The following is a 16,148-nucleotide window of genomic DNA, read 5'->3' as shown; positions in this document are numbered from 1 at the left end:
AAATTGGGTTTCGTTACAGCCGCACCAACCAAGAATAAAGCATAAATATAGCAATACAAAAACCACAAACAATCAAACAACAAAATGCAAACTATGCCAAATGGAAAATAAGTCCAGGACCAGCCTATTGGCTCAGGGTGTCTGACCCTCCACGGGAGGAGCTTCAAGTTCGATGGCCACAGGCAGGAACGACCTCCTGTGCTGCCCAGTGTTATATCTCAGTGGAATATGGCCAAAGTCCAACAGCAAAAAGTTCAATATCCGGTCTACAAACATGTTCCTCGATCGTAATATGACCCGGATTGCACCATCTGTTGTTAACCAGAACAGTAAGCACCCAACTCTTTTATGCTTCCCACTCTCAGTGCTCTTCCCGTCAGCCCGAACGGTCTGGAAGCTGTCCATGGAGAAGTTTGGATCGGGTATGTCCTCGTGCAGCCCCGTTCCAGTGAAACACATAACTCTGCACTCCCAAAATGTTCTCTGATGCCTGGCTAGCGCTGTGAACTCGTCCATTTTATTACCCACCGAACTCCTCTTCTCCATAAGTCTGTGTTGTCTCGACCCAGTCCTCTTTCCTCGACTTTGTGATCCCCCTCTGCATCCTCTGTGTGTTTTCCTCCAGTTTTCAACGGGGGTGTCCACCGCTCTGCTCACTAAACCGGCCGGCATAAGCTCAATCAGCTGGTCCCTGGAATACACAATGCTACCATGCTTCTGTCCCACTAATGAGATGTGTCCGAATGTAACTATTTCCAGTGCTAAAAACCCAAATAAAACTCTCTCTACCAGCATGTTAGAGAGGGTGCAGCTTCGACGTGTTACCGTGCAAAAAAAACAAAGCATAACGTAAGTTAAAAAGTAAGAAGAAAAAGGTAAGAATACTGGTCTGGAACAGCTGTAACAGGCTGCATGCACGACCGGCGCATGCGCACTAAACATCGTTTCCTTAAATTCTCTGCTCTGCACAGCTTCGAGAGCCTTTGTTTTAGGTCCTCTTGAAGGAGGTTGATGCCCTCCCTTTCTTCTACTGTTACTTTTTTCCACACCTTCCTCAGGCGTCTTTTTTTTTAACAAGTCGTTGGATTTCCTGGAGACGACGGGATTTGCAGGGAGAAGGCATATCTTTCCTGCTGACTTGTTCCTTCACTCCAAATTTCTGCTTTCCGTAGCTGTAGATCAGGTCACCCATCCTCTCCAACTTCTTTTCTGCTGGTCCCTTGATGCCACTTACGATCAGGCTCACATCTGCATTGATGGTTTCTCACTCCTTGCTGTTAGACTTTGGTCATTTCACCAACGGCTTACGTCCTTGCACATTCTCTGCTTTACGATGTGCCTGGCCGTGTCTTTGACTGCTGCTTGTGCCTGAAACTTCTTCCACATCCCGTAGGGTGCTGATACTCTGTGGACTGTGGGTTTGTTCCTGCCGTTGAGTTTCATCCGACTGATTTGGCCTTCCTCTTAACAGAATCTGGTCAATGCGGGGCCCTGGTTTGGAGATTTTCAAGCATTTCTTCTGACCTTGATGAATTTTTAGACCACAAGTTGATGTTACTTTATTCCAGCCACACCTACAGGTCTGAAGAACATGTCCAGCTGCTGGTTTCTCAAGAGTATTGCCACTTTCTTGATTCATTGTCGTGTCCATGCCAAGGTTCATTACCAGGAGATCAGTCAGAGAGTCTTCTTGCGCTCCCGCTCTCACAGACTCAGGGGGTATACTTCTTTTTAAACTTTCCATAGCCAAGTGAGGGTGGCTCTTGTGCCCTGATAGGGTGACGGAGCCTGCTGTTATGGGTAGCTAGCCCATAACAGCCCCGTTGGGGTCTATTTCCTCCTGTCAGCTGTCTCTCCAGCTGTCACACGGTCTTTCCCTTGTTGTCAGCTGCACTTTCACAGCAGTCACTGGTTTTCTCCCAGAAGATCAGTAGAGCTACCAGGACTTGATGTTTCAATTCCTATGGTAAGTTGGCACTCTCGATGTTGGCAGTGGGCTTGGGGTGGTGACAAGGAGGGAGGGTAGGTACGTCATTAAGGTCATCAGGTGGGAACCCTCCTTCTTTGACGTTTCGTTGATAAGCCCACGATGTCTCCAGAGGGTTCAGCAGTACTACCTGGTGTCCCAGATACACCCCCCTCAGTTCCATACCCTCCTGTCTTCATCTTGCAGCCCAGTTGTTGTCTTTCCTTTTAATCCAAATCCAATTGCTGCTCTCAGACCCTTTCGCCACTTTGTTCTGGGGTACTTCAATCTTTTTTTAAACGTTTCTAGGTCAATTAAATGGGAGGTTCTTTTACTGAAATTTTCCCATGATATATTTTTATTTATAAGAAAATGACCCTTTCTATGGAGAAAGACAGAATTTAAGTATCTAGGCAGAATAATATTGCAAAATTATTATATACATCCCTGGTCTTTCTAACTATATATTGGCATGAACAGCCAGACTTTCTTAGGACTTGGGAAAGAAAACATTATGATTAAATCCTCCACTGTCTTACATATATTGCCCACCCACCATCCAGTACAGTTGTTCTTGCACCTCTGTAAGATTAGACAAAAAACTTTTCTTGATAGAATGTTGGCTATAACATTTGACATCACTGAGAATCCCACTTGAAGTGGTCTTCATAGAATAAGACCTCTCACCACCTTCTGGCTTGGCACAGTGACAAATGCTACATTCATTTATATCCTCTACCCTGGTAATGGAGGTAAGCCTTCAATATTTTGGCCAATTCTCTCACTATGATGCAGAAACACCTATCCTGAAGGTCCTTGTACAACTGACGACAAGGTCCTGAAAAGATCCTGATTGTTAATTACCCAATCATCTAACAAGAAAGGCATTTTTGCATTGGCCATGCAATGACTCTCAAGGTCAAGTCAGATTTTTCTGTTAGCCGTTTCATGTATCTCGTTCCACTCAATGTGACCGTTCTCAGCAATATATTGTCCAATCACTCTTCACACAGCATTACTTGCTTTGAAAAATCCAAAGTATACTATTGGAGCTAGCTTCCTATAACATACATCTCCCAAGTCCATCTCAGACCACCTCCTACAGCAGACAATATTGAAAATCTGAATAACTCCCAGAAACATATCTTGGGCTGCTCACCCTTGGAGAGTAATTTTAAGGAAGCTTTGAACCCAACCTGCATTACCTCTGTCTATGTCTGTACATTCCAACTGACTTTTCCGGCTATGTTCTGGAGGAAAAATCTGCACAATTTCTGATATTTCCTTTGTCATAGTCCTTCCAAATGAACACACATAATGTTCATTAAGATTCTGGCAGTCTTTTGGATCTAAGTCCATGCACACTCAGCTATCGTCAGGAATGACAAATATTTAACACAAATGTGGAAAAATACGCATGGAAGCACCTGAAGAAAAATTGGCAGTAATGTCAAAAGGTGAAGGAAGGCAGTATCACAAAGATGGGTCCTAAAATCTAACAAAACAGGATTTAGCTGTATAAAGAACAAGAATGTTAGAATATTCAATGGTTATCAGTCTGTGATTTTAATATATTACCATGGGCTCTGGTGCTTGGTAGACATTTTCATAAGATGTGCTGCTGTTTTGGACCTCAGGAAGTTTTGTGTTTTCACAGTATTTTTGAAAAGATTTCTTTTTAAAGCAGCTTTGGGGAAAAAAAAGATTTGTTTTCAGAAGCCAGGAAAAGCTCTCTGGACATGATAACACTGGGGGAATAAAAGAGGCATGAATTTGATAGAATTTTAGAAGAAACCTCTCCAAAGTCCTTTTTTTTTTATTAAATTTTGCAATGTTTGGCAGTTGATGGGTAATCTGAATATTGCGGGTTGGAGATTTCATAGCGTGTACTGGATTTCCTCTACTGTTGATTTCTTTTGAAAAACACACATTAATTATATTGAGATACATGTCAGATGGTCAGTGAAAGACTAAAAATAGCATGGAAGTGTCATAAGAATTTGAATAAAGGAGTCATCGGACAGACTTTATGTCTACAGAGGAGGATTTAAAGAAAATTGGTCAAAACGGAGAGTTTCATGCATTAGATCAGTTAGCAGGAAGCCCAATGAGATACAAAGAAGATACTGTGTAAGGGTAATCAGAGACATCAAGGTCACCAGAATGAGGAAAAGAGGATGAAGAGAAGGAAGATGTGCAAATAGAAGGAAGGGATCATTATGTACCAATATTTTCAATGAGTAAAGGGCTGTACCTCCATACCTGTACTATGCCAGCTTCCACTCACACTAAATGACACTGTAACTAAGGACTGCCCTTGCACTCTCAATTTAATTAATTGGAAAGAAGTAAATACAGACACAATGGTATCCACTCATTAATAATTTGACTAGTTAAGGCATGCACTTGGGAAGATAAAATTTTCCAGGTAGACGTTCCAGGAAGTTAACAATGGGGCAGGTAGACACTTTTAATTGGCATTAAACTTTTATTTATTTTGGTCCATTACACCAGGTCACTGGATTTTTTAATTATTTGCAAAAGGTTGTACTGGGACATTCTAATGTATTCAACCAAGAACTTGTCATGAAAACCAAAGCAGTCATTTGAAAGCTTTCAATATTTAATACAGCCCTCAGGTAGATTTACCTCATTTTTACATGTAGTGAAAGATGTTATTTTGTCCTTGGCATGTAAACAATGGAGACTTTAAAATCCTGTTGTGAAGGTTACACTTATTAAACAGTGAGGGAAATTAGGCTCAATATTCATTATTATGATTATCATGTCGAGTTGTGTAACAGCTGTTCTCAACACACATGCACAAGTGCAAGAGTACCTCTTATAAGTTTCAGGAATACATAAACAGCTTCTTGTCTATTTACAAATAGAAAACCATACTTAGCCATGAAAGATTCTACGTGTTTTATCCACTGGAATTTCATTATTGAAATTTCCATTACAGAAACTAAATACGATGAACTTTAATCCTGGTCATTGTGGCAATTCAATTACAATCGCCACAGGAGTGTGACAAAAACTGATTATACTTTTATCTAGTTTTACCTTGTCATTGACTTATTTAATTAGTTGGACTAAGTAAGGAATTAGAATTGAGTTTCAAAATGGAAATTATGTTTCATCTTAACTTGATGCAAGGCTTTGTTGACTAAATGTGACCAGGCAGCATGCCTGAAGAAGGAGCCAAACAACACAATTCAAATTAAAGCATGGGAGCATTAAGACTATTATGAAACCATTAGTTTGAGTTTAAGCAACTTCCATAGGAGAAAGGTAGTGTTAATGGTTTGGATCAAGAAATCTTCATCAGAACTGGAAAAGTACAAAACTAAGACTTAGTTTGCAGAGAGTGAAGAGGTGGATACAACAGATGGGATGACAGTAATAGGGAGCAGACCAAAATTATTAATGCATCAAATTTTCAATATGATATTTAGAAGCAGTACAGAAACAAAATAAACTAAATTGTACAAGAGAGGTACGGCTGCATTTGTAGAGGAGATAAAGGGTAGTTATCTGAAATTCTCTAATAAATCCAGAGATTTGAATGTGCTTAGATTTAAAGTGTGGTGCTATTTCTCAAGCCAACACTGAGTATTGGTAGAGTAATGCTTTATAACACACTTCATAGTGGTGTTTACCCAGATAGAAGTCCTAATGATTTCTTAACTTAAGGCATAGTTAATATTGCAATGCAGCCTAGTGAGGTCTGAAATATCGATTTTTGTATTCCCTTCCATAGATGCTGCCTGACCTGCTGAGTTCTTCCAGCAGATAAGGGGGGTGCTGTAGTAGTCTAGCAGACTGACCTCTACCTTGCTGAGGCCAGACGACAACTCTCAGACGCCTCCTATTACTTACCCCTTGAACAGGACCCCACAAAGGAGCACCAAGCCATTGTCACCTGCACCCTCAATGACCTTATTAACTCTGGAAGTCTCTCATCCACTGCCTCCAACTCACAGTCCCATTACCCCACTCCTCCCATTTTTATCTCATACCCAAGATCCACAAACCTGCCTGTCCAGGTAGACCCATTGTTTCTAGTTGTTCCTGCCCCATTCAGCATAACTTAACTCTGTTTTATCCACCCTGGTTCAGTCCATTCCTACCTACATCCGTGATATTTCACATGCTCTGGATCTTTTCAATGACTTAAAATTCCCAGGCCCTGATCATCTAATTTTCACCATGGATGTTCAGTCATTATGTATCTCCATCCCCCACCAGGAAGACCTTAAAACTCTCCACTTCTTTCTAGACAACAGACCCAACTTGTTCCCCTCCACCACCACTCTCCTCCACTTGGCAGAACTAGTCCTCACTCTCAATAATTTTTCCTTCTGCTCTTCCCACTTCTTCCAAACCAAAGGTGTGGCTACGGGTGTGGGTGTGGGTCCCAGCTATGTGGAACAGTGTATGTTCCAAGCCTACACCAATATCACTCCCCAGCTTTTCCTATGCTACATCAACGAACGCATTGGGGCTGCTTCCTGCACCTATGTTGAGCTCATCGACTTCATCAACTTTGCCTCTAACTTCCACCCTGCCCTGATATTTACCTGGTCCATTTTCAACACCTCCTGCTCCTTTCTTGATCTCTTTGTCTCTATCTCTGGAGACAGCTTATCTACTGATGTCTATTATAAGCCCACAGACTCTCACAGTTACCTGGACTAGACTCCTTCCCACCCTGTCACTTGTCAAATTGCCATCCCCTTCCCTCATTTTCTCCACCTCCACTACATCTGCTCTCAAGATCTTCTTGCTGTAACTTCTCATCTGTTTTTCAGTCCTGAGGAAAGGTCTCAGCCCAAATCGTCAACTGTTCACTCTTTTTCCATAGATGCTGCCGGACCTGCTGAGTTCCTCCAGCACTTTGTTTGTGTTGCTCAAGATTTCCAGCATCTGCAGAATCTGTTGTCTTTAGACCTACAGGACATTGACTGAAGTTATAAAGAAAAACTGCATATGCTCAAAATCCAAAATAAAAGCAGAAAATGCTGGAATCTTCACCAATAGGTCAGACAGCATCTGTGGAAAGTGATGCAGAGTTAACATTGCAGAATATAGACAAATCAGTGGAAATTGGTTTCTCGTTCCACAGGTGATTCCTGACTCACTTAATATTTCCATTATTTTCTGTTTCAGTGTAATCTGGGATCTAGTTGCCAACCAGTTAGCTTCATATTCAATAGAATCCATTGAGAAAAGGAATTGGTGTATAGATGGCTGAGGAGTTTTTTTTCTTCCCATCACCCCTAACTCCATCCCAAATTTCTGGTAGAGAATTAGCGCTGACATTTTCTCTTACTTTCTAGGTATTCCTTTCATGGGTCTCTCTTCTTGTTTCACAGTTAACAGTTATCTATGCAAGAGCACTCTAGATCATTCAAATCAAATCGGAAATCTGTAACCATTTGAAAAGTCTGTGATATAATTAGAACTAATACAGGAGAGATGTCTAATATTCAGCTTATGTTCCTCTAATGTTGTTGTTTCATCCACCTTGGAATCAATGATGTTGTCTCATCAGCAAAATCACAAACTGACTTCTTTTGACCAATTGCGAGGCAAACATCTACAACCTCAACAGCTTTTCTGCCATCGTCCTCAGCATGGCGTGTCCTGGGTATATATGTTTAATGAACTTTGTTGAATATGTCACCAACTTCCACTCGATAAATCACATTCCCATGCAGGTCCACTATCTCCCTCATATCCCATCTGCTCTTCCATGAGTTGCTGGAAATTCCAATCTGTGTATTGTGCAGACCAAAACTTTGTGCAGGCCAAAACCAATTAATATTTCAGCAGGAATATTTCTAGTTGTGTGATTCTAAAGATTTGGAGGAAAATTTTGCTGATATTTTATGTTCATTTTTCATGAACCTGCCATAATCCATTTTCTTGGTGCCTCCTTTATCCTGTGAAATGATCTTGTTGCTTCCCCAAAGGGAGCCAGGTGGTAAGGAGAAGTTAAGCATTCCACTTCAATTCTTGAGTTGTTCAATTAAATGGGAACCTAATTGTGTCCTATATCTGACACAACTATTCAAGCAGATCATATGTGACAAAGGTATATCTTAATTCCTTAATAGAACAACCTATGACAGTGCACACACCAAAATCCGACTCCTAGTAACTTTGAATAGCTATTACTTACAACATAAAACATGGAACAATATAGTTCCAGGACAGGCCCTGTGGCTCACAATATCTGTGCTGAATTTAATGCCAATTTCAAATAAGTCTTTTCTGCCTGTGTATAATTCATATACCTTCACTCCCTGAATATTGAGGTGTCTATTAAAAGCCTTCCTACACATTCTACCTATCTTTCTCAGTGTAAAAAAAAACTTGCCTCCCATAAACTTTCCTTCTCTCCCTGAAATGTGTGTCCTTTTAGTACAAAGAATGCAATGAGTCACTTCATTTTCATAATGGCTGACATGATCCCACCGGAGCTGATATAAATTATACGTAAGTGAATGATGCAACTGAAGATAAATTGTGCAGGATTATTGAACCTCATGTAGGTAAGTTTTAAATTCACTGGCAGGCAACAAGTGTTCAGCAATCCAATCCTCAGTCAGTGCTTTTATTTTTGAAATCCAATCTGACCTTCATGTTGTTTAACAGCATAATGCCTTCCACTGGTACCCAGCATAATGCCACCTTCTATATCTAATTCTAAAACTGTGAGAATTCCTGATGATTTTATGCTGGGCTTGAGCTGGTGTCTCTTTCTTCTCAGTAATCATGTTAACAACCTGCAACATTTTCTGTAGAAGAAAGGTATTGTTTATAATAATCTTATATTCTGCACTAAGGAAATTTATCTTTCCTGACCAGCTTAGGTGTCATAAAAGCATCTTTCAGTTTACTTGTCCTGGATTGGGAGTGTAAAGAGTCATAGATAAACATTACATGGTCACCGAGTGTATGGTTATGGCCCTCTTCTGTCGTAGCCCACACACTTTAAGATTCAACATGTTGTGCATTCAGAGATGCTCTTCTGTACAACTGTTGTAACGTGTTATCTGAGTTACTTTTGCCTTGAAGCATTCTACCTATTCTGACCTCTCTCATTAACAAGGCGGTTTCACTTACACAACTACACTCACTGGATGTTTGTTTTTTTTTGTTTTTCCCACCATTCTCTGGAAACTCTGGAAACTGTTGTGTGTGAAAATCCCAGGAGATCAGCTGTTTCTGAGATATTCAAACCACCCCATCTGGCACCAGCAGTCATTTCATGGTCAAAATCACTTAGATCACATTTTTCCCCATTCTGATGCTTCATCTGTACAGCAACTGAGCCTCTTGGTCACATTTGTATGCTTTTATGCACTGAGTTGCTGCCATTGAATAGCTGATTAGATATTTGCATTAATAAGCAGGTATACAGGTGTACCTAATAAAGTGCTTGGATGGTAAAGGAATAAATGTTATTTCAAATTGGTGTGCAGGTCACAAAGACCAGCATCTTGAGATGGGTGCTAGTGCATATGGTGTTCTCAAAGCCTAGAAGCCTGCAGATCATGTGCTTTAATGCATTAATCAAGGTCATCATCAATTGTAATACAGTGTTGCAACAACAGTAATGTAGTTACCGCCATATGCTCTACTTGCATGGAGGACCCAATTTTAGCATCAAGAAAAGATGCACTCTTCTGAAGGGTCATCAATCACTGCAAATCAATTATTGTCTCGTTTTGGCTACCATTTCATGCCTCTAGGCCTTGTTACAGTTTGTAAAGTCTCTGGTGAAGTAGAGTCAAGGATTATGCATCTGCAGTCAAGACTTCAACAAAGCCCTTTTATTCTCAAACAGATGTTTAATTAGTATTCTCTTGGGATTTCAGTAACTCAGGGAGAACGATGAGAGAGCACCCAAAACAGAGAAATCTGAGAGAAGAGAAAGGAGCGGAAGGGGCTCTCAGGATGAGGTCACTTGCCTTGAGGATGTTCGGGAAAATGTTTTCTGCACTTCTCATCAAGGAGCAATGCAAGTGGGAATTCTATTTTATTGAGGAGAAAGTTACATGCTGCAGCTGCACAACAGGTACTGAACCTTGTTATCAATGGGAACTTAATTGACAAATAAAAACTGAAAATGCTGAAAATAAGTTATATAGTTACAGCTATATAAGATCTTGGTCAGACTCCACTTGGAGTACTGTGTTCAGTTCTGGTCACCCCACAACAGGAAGGATGTGGATACTATAGAGAGAGTGCAGAGGAGATCTACAAGGATGTTGCCTGGATTGGAGGGCGTACCTTATGAGTGTACTTTGGCCTTTTCTCCTTGGGGTGACAGAGTATGGGACGTGACCTGATAGAGGTGTATAGGATGATGAGCGACATTGATCGTGTGGCTAGCTAGAGGCTTTTTCCCAGGGCTGAAATGGCTAACACAAGGGGGTTATGTCGGGGTAAGTTTTTCACACAGAAAGTGTTGGGTGCATGGAATGCACTGCCGGCAGTGGTGGTGGACATAGATACAATAGAGTCTTTTAAGAGCCTCTTAGATAGGTACATGGAGCTTAGAAAAATAGAAGGCTGTGCACTAGGGTAATTCTAGGCAGTCTCAAGAATAGGTTACATGGTCGGCACAACATTGTGGGCTGAAGGGCCTGTGATGTGCTGTAACTTTCTATGCTCTATGCTCTAATACTCAGCAGGTTAAGTAACGTCAAAAGGAAAAAAACTGTTTTAGGTCAGTGACCCAATACCAGAATGAGAGAATTGAGAAAATAAGGGTGAGAACAATGGGAATCTACTAAGCAGACAGTCCTCCTTCAGGACATGTTGGTGAATAGACAAATGAGGCAATTGGTGAGAGAAACAAAAGAGAAGAACATACTGAAAATGTGATAACTGAGCAGCTGCTGGAAATTTGAAACCAATGAGAATACAGTAAAGCATATCTAGTAAATGAGCAAATTCTGTGGAGAGAGAAATATCGGTTAAGGTGGATGCCCTTACATCAGAACAGATTATTTCTGACATAAGGAAGAAAATATAGATGTATGAATTTAGTAATGAATCTGGGGGCAGGGGGCTGCAACATGTCCAGTCAAAAGATGAGAACTTTTTTCTCTATTCATAGCTTATGTTTCTGACTCACTGCCATCTCGAATAGACTATAGCTGCAATATTTCTTCATTTACAGAGCACTGCTGTATTAGGGTGATCAGAGACGCTCTATATTCCAGCAGCACAAAATTCATCTTAATTTTCATGGCAGTGACTGAACAAGCAACGCCAACAAAAGGCAGATTCACAGTGATACAGGATATGCTTACATCACTGCACTTATATCATTGTGAGTTTCGCATGCAACCCTAAAATATTCTACAATTGCAAGGTTGTTCTCTGCTTGAACATAAAGCTGGTATGCAATCATTCCCACTGTATCATGACAATTGCTGGAGTGCGGAGGCTTTGGCTCACCAGGCTTTGGCAAGAACAGGTTGTGGGCAAGATAAATATCTGGTAAGATTCTTCTTCTTTATTGGTACATATGTAGTTAGTGCAGGGATGAAGGCTCCAGGGGCTGTGTTGTGTTCTTTGTGTAAAATGTGGGAATTCTAGGAGACCTCCAGCCTCCTGAATAAACACATCTGCTCCAGTTGCACCGAGCTGTAGCTCCTCAGAGAACATGTTGAAGAACTGGAGCTGCAGCTCAGTGACCTTCTGCTCATTTGAGAGACAGAGGAGGTGAGAGATAGGAGCTACAGGGAAGTGGTCACTCCTAAGTTGCAGGAGACAGGTACCTGGGTGACTGTCAGTGGAGGAAAAGGAAATGGGTGGTCAGTGCAGAGTACCCCGTGGCCAATATCTTCAATAATAGATACTGTTGGGGGTACAACCTGCCAGGGAGAAGCAGCAGTAATCCGGTTTCTGGCACTGAGTCTGGCTGTGTGGCTCAGAAGGGAAGAGGGGAGAAGAGAACTGCAGAAGAGATAGGGGATTCCATAGTTAGAAGATTAGACATAAGATTCTGTGGATCCAATAGAGATATCCAGATTGTATGCTGCCTCCCAGGTATCAGAGTCAGAGACATCTTGAATCAGGCCCACGGCATTCTAAAGGGGGAGGATGAGCAGCCAGAAGTCTTGGTACATTATGGCAACAATGACATGGGTAGGAAAAGGGAGGAGGTCCTGAAGAGAGAACTTGGGGAGCTGGGTAGAAAGCAGGACCTTCTGGCTAGTAACTGCTGTATGTGCCACTCAACAGGGAGGGTAACAATAGGATGATTTGGCAGATGAATGCGTGGCTGAGGAACAAGTGCAGGTGAAGGGTTTCAGATTTCTGGATCATTGGAAACACTTCTGAGCAAGGTATCACCAGTAAAAAAGGGACAAGTTACAACTGAATCTGAGGGGGACTAATAACCTAGTGGGCAAGTTCGCTGAAACTGTTGGGGAGGGTTTAAACTAATTTGGCAGGAGGATGGGAAACTGAGTGATAAGGTTGATGATGAGGCAGTGAGAATGCAAGGAAGGACAGGCAGATGATAGGGCGAAATTGCAGTTAGTGGATTGAGTTGCAGTGTAACAGGAAGACACAATTGAAAATAGTGACGAGTACAGGACTGGAGGTGCTATATTTTAATGCATACAGTATACAAGTAAGGCCGATGATCTTGTAGAGTTCGAGATAGGTAGGCATGACTGTGGATGTCACTGAGTCATGGCTGCAAGATTACAGATGTGAGTTTAGCATTCAGGGATAAACATTGTATTAAAAAGACAGGCAATTTGGTAGAGGGGTGGCATGGCTCTATTGGTGAAAGATGAAATCAAATCTTTAGAAAGAGAAAACATAGGATCAGCAGATGCAGAGTCATTGTGGGTAGAATTAAGGAACTGCAAGGGTGAAAAAACCCTGAGGGATGTTATATACAAGCCTCTGAACAGTAGACAGGATGTGGGCTACAAATTACAATGGGAGAAAGAAAATGCATGTCAAAAGGATAACGTTACAATATTCTCAGGGGATTTCAATATGCAGATAAATTGAGAAAAATAGTTTGGTGCTGGATCCCAAGAGAGAGAGTTTGTAGACTGACTACAAGATAGCTTTTTAGAGCAGATTCTAGTTTAGCCCACTTGGGAATAGAACATAGAACATAGAATAGTACAGCACAGTACAGGTCCTTCGGCCCACAATATTGTGCCGACTCTCAAACCCTGCCTTCCATATAAGCCCCCACCTTAGATTCCTCCATATACCTGTCTAGTAGTCTCTTAAACTTCACAAGTGTATCTGCCTCCACCACTGACTCAGGCAGTGCATTCCACGCACCAACCACTCTCTGAGTAAAAACCCTTCCTTTAATATCCCCCTTGAACTTCCCACCCCTTACCTTAAAGCCATATCCTCCTGTATTGAGCAGTGGTGCCCTGGGGAAGAGGTGCTGGCTATCCACTCTATCTATTCCTCTTATTATCTTGTACACCTCGATCATGTCTCCTCTCATCCTCCTTCTCTCCAAAGAGTAAAGCCCTAGCTCCCTTAATCTCTGATCATAATGCATACTTTCTAAACCAGGCAGCATCCTGGTAAATCTCCTCTGTACCCTTTTCAATGCTTCCACATCCTTCCTATAGTGAGGTGACCAGAACTGGACACAGTACTCCAAGTGTGGTCTAACCAGAGTTTTATAGAGCTGCACCATTACATAAAATGATGTATTGGATCTGATTACAGAGCTTAAGGTAAAGGAAAACTTAGGAGTTGGTGATAATATGATAACTTCATCCTACATTTAGAGAGGGAGAAGCTAAAGTCAGATGTTTCAGCATTACAGTGGAGTAAAGGGAATTACAGAGGCATGATAGAGGACCTGGCCAAAGTTGATTGGAAGGGGGCAGTATTGGGATGACGGCAGAGCAGCAACGGCTGAAGATTCTCTGAGCTGTTCAGAAAGTGCAAGATAGATACATGCCAAAGTTGAAAGAGGTAGCTGAAGGGATTGTGGGGGATTAGTAATGATCTTTCAAGAATCACTAGATTCTGGCATGGCTCCAGAGGACTTTAAAATAGTAAATGCCACTCCACTCTTCAAGAGGGGAGAGAGACAGAAGAAAGAAAATTATAGGCCAGTTGGTCTGACCACAGTAGTTGGGAAGATGATGAAGTTGATTGTTAAGGATAAGGTTTTAGGATACTTGGAGGCACATGATAAAATGGTCCAAAGTCAGCATGGTTTCCTTAAGGGAAAATCCTGCCTGACAAATCTGTTGGAATTCTTTGAGGAAATAACAAGTAGGATAGAAAAAGGAGAATTGGTGGATATTGTGTACTTGGATTTTCAGAAGGACTTTGACAAGGTGTCACACATGAGGCTGCTTAGCAATTTAAGATGCATGTTATTATAGGAAAGATAATAGCATGGATAGAGCATTAGTTGATTGGCAAGAGGCAAAGAGTGGGAATAAAAGGAGCATGTTCTAATTGGCTGCCGGTACCTAGTGGTGTTCAACAGGAATTGATTTTGGGACCACTTCTTTTTACATTATATATCAACGATTTGGATGATAGAATTGATGGCTTTGTGGCCAGTTTGCCAATAATATGAAGAGAGATGGAGGAGCAGGTAGTTGAGTAAGCAGAGAGGCTGTAGCAGGACTTAGACAGATTGGAAAATAGGCAACAAAATGACTAATGGAATACAGGGTCAGGAAGTGTATGGTCATTCAGTTTGGTAGAAGGAATAAAAGCATAGAATATTTTCTAAACAGGGAGAGCATTTAAAATATCTGAGGTGCAAAAGGACTTGAAATTCCTTGTCCAGGATTCCCTAAATGTTAACTTGCAGGCTGAGACACTGGTGAAGAAGGCAAATGAAATATTAGCATTCATTTTGAGATCATTAGAATATCAAAGCAAGGACGTAATGCTGAGGCTTTATAAAGCACTTGCAAGGCCTCACTTGGAGTATTGTGAGCAGTTTTGGGTCCCTTATCCAAGAAAGGATGTGTTGACATTGAAGAGGGTTCAAAGGAGTTTCATGAAGATTATTCAGGGAATGAAAGGATTATCACATGAGAAGTGTTTCATGGCTCTCGGCCAATAGTCACTAGAATTTAGAAGAACGAGGGAGATCTCATTGAAACCTATCAAATGTTAAAAAGTCTAGAGAGTGGATGTGGAGAAGGTGTTTCCTATAGTGGGACAGTCTAGGACCCGAGACACAACCTCAGAATAGAGGCACATCCATTTAGAACAGAGATGAAGAGGAATTTCTTTACCTAGAAAGTGGTGAATCTGTGGAATTTATCGCCATGATTGGCAATTCTGTAGATTCTTGATAAGTCACAATTTGAAAAGTTATCAAAGTATGTACTGCATATGTCACCATATATTACCCTGAGATTGATTGTCTTCCAGGAACGCAAAGTCAAACAAAGAAATACAATAGAATCAATGAAAGATACAAACAAATAAAGACTGATATGGAACCAATGTGCAAAAGGAGATAAGCTTTTCAAATACAATAAATAAAAAATAAATAAATAAAACTAAGGACATGAGTTTTTGAGTCCAGAGATTGTGTTCAGAGATGAGTTCATTATTGTGGTGAGTGAGGTTATCCATGCTGGTTCAGGAGCTTGATGGTAATAACAGTTCCTGAACCTGGTGGTATGAGACCTAAAGCTCCTGTACCTCTGTCCTGATGGTAACAGTGAGAACAGGGTGTGGCCTGGATGGTGGTGGTCCTTGATGATGGATGGGACTTTCCTGTGCCAGCACTCATGGCAGAAATATTCAATAGAGGGGAGGGCTTTTTTTGTGATAGACTGGGCTGTATAAATTATTTTTTGTAGGATTTTCCATTCTTGAACTTTGCTGTTCCCATACCAGGTGATGATGCAACCAGTCAGGATCTATAGAAGTTTGTCAAGGTTTTATACGACATGCCAAATCTGAGCAAACTTCTAAGAAAGTAGAGGCACTGCCATGCCTTCTTTGAAATGGCACTCACGTACTTGTCTCAGGAATTTAAAGTTAATGACACTTTCCACCCCAAATATCCTAATGAGCACTGGCTCATGGACCCCTTATTTTTCCTTCCTATATTCAATATTAGCTCTTTGGTTTTGCTGTCATTATTTGAGAGGTTGTAGTTGTGGCACCACTGAAT

The 16,148-nt window shown here is 41.2% G+C and overlaps 1 long non-coding RNA gene across 1 annotated transcript in view; it reads left to right on the top strand.

Moving 5' to 3' along the window:
- Positions 1-16,148, top strand: part of LOC134347551 (uncharacterized) — a 47,147-nt gene that overhangs the window by 18,197 nt on the left and 12,802 nt on the right. The window contains exon 2 of the long non-coding RNA XR_010018185.1: positions 9,856-10,055. This is a non-coding gene — a long non-coding RNA (uncharacterized LOC134347551). The remainder of the gene's footprint in view (positions 1-9,855; positions 10,056-16,148) is intronic.

Source organism: Mobula hypostoma, chromosome 6, assembly GCF_963921235.1.
Source record: "Mobula hypostoma chromosome 6, sMobHyp1.1, whole genome shotgun sequence".
NCBI classification, from domain to species: domain Eukaryota; kingdom Metazoa; phylum Chordata; class Chondrichthyes; order Myliobatiformes; family Myliobatidae; genus Mobula; species Mobula hypostoma.
This window is presented reverse-complemented; position numbering and strand designations above follow the sequence as displayed.